Raw genomic sequence first — 7,131 nt, 5'->3', positions numbered from 1 at the left:
TAAAGGAATATATATTTATTAAAAAAAATAGATAATATAAAAAATCAACTATATCGCCGTATTAATGCAGATCGTATTTCTCAACTCCGGAAGAGAACTAGGTATATCTGTACTTTCAAACCGCGATAAATTGCGTAGCAGTAGGGTTCATAGACGATGTATAATATATTCCTATATACTCAGAATTTGATGACGCAATTTTACGTAGTTGATTAGAAAATGAGAAGAAAAAACGAAGGAAAATATTCAGCAATATATTATCGTCTTATCCGTTTTACCAATCGATTCTCACCCTAATTTGGTTTTCAAATTTAACACACAATATAAATAACGAGGCGTCTCATTTTCACCGCACACCTAACTCTTCGACCTGTTAGTAAAATCGGTGGAAGATCGGTAAAGAGAGGATATCGGCCGGAAAATGAGAGCTCACGTTCCGGTCTCATATTTCACCAATTTTTTTTTCTCATCTTTCGTAACCACCGGCTAAATCGATCGGCGTGTGGCTACCGGTTTTACCCCTTCCCAAAAATTCGATACACTTTATTCTCGCGCCCAATTATATTCACCTTTTTTTTTTTTTTTACATCATTTTTTTGAGAGCAGGTAGGGATATCGTATTTTAAAGTCGTGTGCATTACAGTAGGCTTGTAAGTAGATAAATTTGTATCTCATATTTTCGTACGGGGTGTATCTAATTTCGAACACTTTTTATGTCATATACTCCGCAGTTACGAAAAATTAACTGTAAAAACGATTGCAGAGTTCGTGCATCGGACGAATTGATTTTTTCTTTTTTCTTTTCTTTATCTAAGAGAATGACTTTTCGAGAAAATTCGATCGCTCAATCTTTTCCTGTATAATGAAAAAATAATTTGGACGAAAGAAAAAGCTTCTGTACGCGAATAATACAGATCTCATGGCGATACGGTAATTCTGTACAATAAATCTATTAATTATTTATACGTAGTGCAATATCATTTATTATATAGTTATACTATACAGCGACTTCGTACGCACACTTGTACAGCAATAAAGCTTCGAAGATCTTTCGTAACGCGAATGCTACTAGGTTATACGCGTGTGTCTAATACGTGTTACGTTACTGGCGCCACAAAATGCCGGCTTCTAATCTAGTTTTTTCCGGATATACTTTAGCTACTATACGCGATGTACACACCATCGAAATTGTCTATAACCATACGATAACGCGCTTGTTAACTCTTATTTTTTTTTTTTATTATTAACAAAGACAAAAATATTATAGTAGTATCGACAGTATTTATTAGTGATGACTATTGTGATCGTGCCGCTGACAAGTAGACGGAAGTAGTTAGCAATTTATCGTATACACGTTGTATCTGAAATTAAAATATTGACATGTAATCGCGGCGTGGCCGTGTAGTTGATACGCGACGATCGAATAATTTCGCCTAGATCAAATAAGACGCATTACCTGTATGCCTATGCGAAATTTTTCAATCGGTGAAGCCCCGGCAGCATAATTTAGATGAGTGTAGATATATAGGTAAATATGTGTAACAGGAAAGATCGATATATATCCCATGTACATGTACATATGAAGTTAGTTTGGCCGCTTCAAAAGTCTGCGGAAAGGAATAGAGAATTACACCTCGTAACATACATCACATATATACCTACATTTAACCACCTCTCTATTTATTCATTTATTCCATTCACACATATACATGCATATGTGTGTATACGTACACTTGAAGAAAAAATTGCGCGTACATGAATAAATAAAATTCGCAAGGATTGGCAGATCCTGTTTCTTAATGCGCACGTGGAACTCTCTTATTATAATAATAGTAGCGATCACCTAATTTTTGTTTTTGGTCATTTTTTACTTTTTCGTCCGGTTAATTTTCAAGTTTATTTTTTTCTTTCTCTTGCCTCTACTTTTGATCTTTTTTCTCCTGGATATCGACGTCGATGGACCTTGATTGCAATTTTCGAAGCATATCGACCGGTCGCCGTGCGACGAAAAAAGGACTTAAAAAATTGGAATCAAAAATAAAATAATGAAAAAAAAATCGAAATAAAAAGAATCGGGTGGATTCAAAGAAACGGAAAGATGGAGAAAAAAAAATGGCGGAATAAAAAAAATAAATAAATAAAATAAAATAGAAAAAAACCGCGCGTAGCTAATCGAGCGCGGCCTCAACGGGATAACCGCGTCTCTCAACTACATAAAATCTGGTTTAGAGTTTGTTAACTGCGCAGTAAGTTTTGCCGGGTAGACAAACCTATGTATTCGCTGTGTATAGCTATACGTATAACGATGTGTATATAGTGTTGAATTCCGCACGGCGCGCACGGCTAATTCTCTCGGTTCTCTTTCACACACACACGTACGTCTGTCGTGCATACACATAACCGCCATTGTATGTATAAAAATTTTTTTTACGGGTTTATATACATGCTCGTATGTATTCAATGCACAAGGCAAGACTATGTGCGGAATTGTGTACACATGATTTGTGCATGTGTTATCGAGTAACACGTACATACGTATACATACGGACTTATGTATACCACAGTTGTACAGAGCGTCGTTTCAATTTATTTATCGTGTTCTTTGCCTGTAGGTGAAATACGATTCGCTTTAGTGGCTGCAGCTTATCTCGCTTTGTGTTACTTGGACACACGTGCAAAGAAAATTTGAAAAAACAAACCCCCGTACGTCGGTTATTGTATAACGGGTGCGCAAAAAGTAATCGCATTCCAGCGCAAAAATCAGGAGGGGCCCGGCGAGCGCGGGGATTAGATAAAAAATTCAGAGAGTTCGTTCTTCGATTCCAGGGAACACGGGGGGGGGGGAAAGAAGAACAAATTACATCCATGTTCGATGCATAGTTCGATAGGAAATTTATGAATAATCGATAACAAATATTTTATCAGTTAATCATCCGAATCGCAATTAATATGTGTACATAAGTATGCTAGTTTACCTCGTGTTTCACGATACGGTTGTGGATGTGTATTGCACACGGAGAGTAATGGCTCACATCCTGTACGTATAGAAATATATGACGAGTACATTATTTATGCCGTACATGACTGCACTGTCGCGTTAATGTGCAGCGCGGATTTTTTTTCGTCGATTCCTATCGATCGATAATTTTTATCCATTTTTTTTTTCTCCTCGTTCTACTAATTTTTATCTCCATGGGAATGCAGGGAGCGAAGAGGCGGGGGGTTGATACATCCCTCGTTTCGCAATTTTGCGTAACTTTATAGCTCCAGATACACCTGTACTTTTTGATATATTGTACCCACTGTATATGTGTACACCACATACACGTATGTGGATCAGTGACGCGCCACAAAATTATTTTCATTGTATAATATCAAATATTACAGGTATAGCTATATGCACGTAGATGTTATACGTGTATACGTGTATATATAGGTGTATAATATATATATGTGTTGTACATAGGAGTTGATTACTCCGCAATTCTGCAGTGATTCGCCATTACATTTCACGGACAAAGCCAATGTCCCTATACATAGGTATAGTTATACCCATGTGTCAGCTGCTGATGCTGATGTAGACGCTCCACGCAAGGTATATCTCCGGTTATGATGATGATGATGATGACGACGACGATAATAATGATAACAACAATATTTTCACTGATTAGGAAAAAGTTTCCTGTTACCTGCGGACGTACTCATATGTGTATGCATATATTATATACCTGTACATACAGTATACGTATGCACAACAGTACTCTCGCACTTGGTATTTTTCCTGCTTGACAATTTTTTATTCTTCTTTTCTTACGTTACAGAAGATTTTTATTACTATCATATATGTACTGATATCATACCTGTATACACACAGATGATTTATTTTTACAACCGCGTAGGTGACTCTTTTTTTATTCCCAAAATTTGAAGGATTAAAATATTGACATTATAAAGAAACTAGAGAATTAATCGACAATTGATCGAATAAATGAACGCAGGCTAAGTGATGAAAGAATTATTAAAATTCGAAGTCCATTTGATCATTTTATTTGGACTCGAAATTCGAGGGAAAGAGGCTCGTGACTTTTTGCTTTCTCCATTTTTTTGAACCAAGAAAAAAAGAAAGGCTCAGAATTTGGGTATACCTGTATTTATGATCGTGCGCACCTATGTTACGTTAAAGCGTCATACGTCCCACGTTCGCATGTATATACCTACGTACCTATGTACGATCATATCTCACGTGATTAATGCGTCACTCATCATATGTGTATGTATACATGATGGGGGTAAGGGTAGGTAGATAGTATTATGGCGAGACGCCTGCTATATTTATATAAACCTTCAGATAACGGAGATATCCAGGTATATGTGAGTTATAAAGGGGAAGGCCGGGCAAAACGGGATACTTTAGAGATCCTAAAGAAGAGAGAAAAAGAAAAATTCGATCAAGAATGATGTTAAAAGTTCTCTTCAATTATTATAAAAAAATTCTACAAATCTTTTGGGGTAAAATTGGTATTTGATACCTGTATAGCTTGAATCCCATATAATCGTCATTGATTGCTACAATATGATACTATTTGCAGTTTATTTTTATCTTGAGTAAAAATTTGATAATAATAAAACGAATTATAATAATTGGACGGTATTAAGCAATAACCTTCTGAAATTTTATTCTCGTTGGTTAAGACGTTATTGCTTAATACCGTCCAATTACACGCAATATGAAATGAGACCAAGCTATACCTGTGATGATAGTAATTAATGTAGATAAGGTGTGAAAAGAAAAATTTATATACCTGGATAAGTATGTAACCCGCGACTACCGAAAATTTGACGAGACGTGGTTACGTTTCAAACGACAGCTGCTGGAACATCTTTTTTCAATTTTAATTTCAATTTTTTGTTTCTTTTATCGCTTTTTAATTTACAAAAATATTCACTCGTGTACACGTGTATGTGAACGATTTTTTGACCTTCGGTCACTCGAAATCAGTGGGTGTGGAATTTGTATATGTACGTACAGGTATACGTATATGCAAGTGGGTGTTTTACGTACATGTTTCAATAGGTTTCAATATATGATATATGTACGTACGTATGTATTTACATATGTATGTGAAATATATATATACGGTGCAGCAACGACAAAGCGGATGGTGTGGGCGAACCTGCGATGCGGGACGAAGGAAGGACTTACCTGATCTGTCTTTAGTTACACGATATTCATACACGCATACCTCTGTGTGTGTACGCTTTATATATACAAAATTGCGGATGTCGGTAGACGGTGGAGATTTGATTCAACGCGATTTAATTCGATAATTAACTTTTTGTCTGAATTATGGAGCTGAAAGTAAGATTACGGCTGTGCAGTTGCAGCAGGTAAAATTGTTATATCCTGTTCCTTAACGCGAACGATCGCCGTGGATTAGTTTAACTTCGTTATATCTTCTTGAAGGTTTCCCATTTATTCCTCTCCCTCGATATTTGTTTCAATTTTGGCGTTCTACTTCCGATATGCGAACAATATTGTCCTTTATCGTATGCGTATTACGCGCACGGTATTTTATTAGAGAGAAATTCAAGTTTCCTACTTGCATAGTAATTGTCCTCCTCCTCCCCATTATACACGCCATTGACGCGGATAACATTACGCATATATATATATAGGTGTATGCTACATACCTATGAGAACCCAATTATTCAATCAAACGTTATAATGTATGCCGACTTTAATCGCACGATAATTTACGCCCTATTAAGGTACACGTGTACATAATAATGCGACACTTTGTACATAAGTTCATATATGCACAAGTGTCATTTACAAGTAAATGTATAACTTCTATACATTTATATACATCAGATGATCACAAGATATCAACGATACATTTTGCTACCTGAAATTTACAGCTTTTCAGGTAGCAATGTTACATTTTTTTTATTTTCGTTTCAACAACGTTTGAAATAATTTCGAACACCACGTATATGCACGCACACGGGTATATATATACATTATATCGGGACGATATTTTCGGTCAAGTAAATATTGAAATGAAAAATAAAAAGGTTAAGGACGCCTCAGCGACGTGCGAAATGATCAACGATTCGGATGATCGTTATGCGACGTTCGATCAAAATTCTTTTCACGCTGATCTTGTAATGTAATGTGTCGTATAATTACGTAAAGATAATTCTCGGTTTGAATTTATAAGTACTGCACGCGCATACGACGACCCATGCACGGGTCAATTTCATTGTAAATTTTTTTCGGTATTTTCGTTCCTCTCGCGTTACACGTATGGAGCTCGTTAGTACCAAAAATTTGACAATTGTCGTTTCGTTCACCTGCGTAAATAGACACGGTTTTTTTTTTTTTTTTTTTTTATACACGTCTAAGAAAAGAGAACGAACAAGGAACTCGAGTTGAAGTAATCGTCCGATAGACGTAACGCTACAGCAAAACGAAGGAGAAAAAAAAAAATGAAAATGAAAAAATAAAAACTGGGTGATTAAATGTTCAGTGTCACGGTTATCGATACGTATATACACGCGGTGCTGTATGCGGTATCTCATCCGACCGGAAGAATAAAATATGATTAGAAAAATTGAGTCGAGATAAAAGTCGATTTTATATTTGCAAATTGTGTAACGGTCTTGTAACTCGAAATTGAAACGGATATATTCAATCAACTCAATTTTTTTACGGTGTCTACATTTTTCATAGAAGATCACGTCGGATAAAAATCTTGGTCCACGAATTAGAGTAGGTGTACATGAAACACGTGAGAAACTCGGGTTCAAAAATCCTAAGAGATAGCGAGAGAGAAAAGGAAAAAGATCGGTTCGTCTGCAGGGGCGAGGACGAATATAGGAAAAGGATCATCCGGAGGTGGGGAAAGAGTATGACAAGTGGCGGGGATGCCCAGAGTACAAGGGTGGGGGTGCGGGCGTCGTACCAGCGGGAAAAGAAAAGAAAAGAAACGAGCCTGAAAAAGAAGAAGAGGAACCGAGCAAGTACAGAATTGATGATTTCGCGCCGAGTGGTGGGAGAAAATCGAAGGGGTGGGGACCGAGCGATCGCCAGTATCAGACTAGGGATGGGAGGGATAGGAAGTGCGAAGC

The 7,131-nt window shown here is 36.7% G+C and overlaps 1 long non-coding RNA gene across 1 annotated transcript; it reads right to left on the bottom strand.

Annotated features, from left to right (window-relative positions):
* On the bottom strand, positions 1 to 5,545 carry LOC125500353. The gene is made up of 3 exons (XR_007277695.1): positions 1,732 to 5,545; positions 1,457 to 1,607; positions 1 to 1,361 (listed from the first exon to the last, which is right to left on the bottom strand). It is a non-coding gene; the product is annotated as an uncharacterized LOC125500353 (long non-coding RNA).
* Between the last annotated feature and the right edge of the window lie 1,586 nt (positions 5,546 to 7,131).

The sequence above is a fragment of the Athalia rosae genome, chromosome 3 (genome assembly GCF_917208135.1).
Source record: "Athalia rosae chromosome 3, iyAthRosa1.1, whole genome shotgun sequence".
Lineage (NCBI taxonomy): Eukaryota > Metazoa > Arthropoda > Insecta > Hymenoptera > Athaliidae > Athalia > Athalia rosae.
The sequence above is the reverse complement of the archived record's forward strand: the minus strand, read 5'-3'. Positions and strand labels throughout refer to the sequence as shown.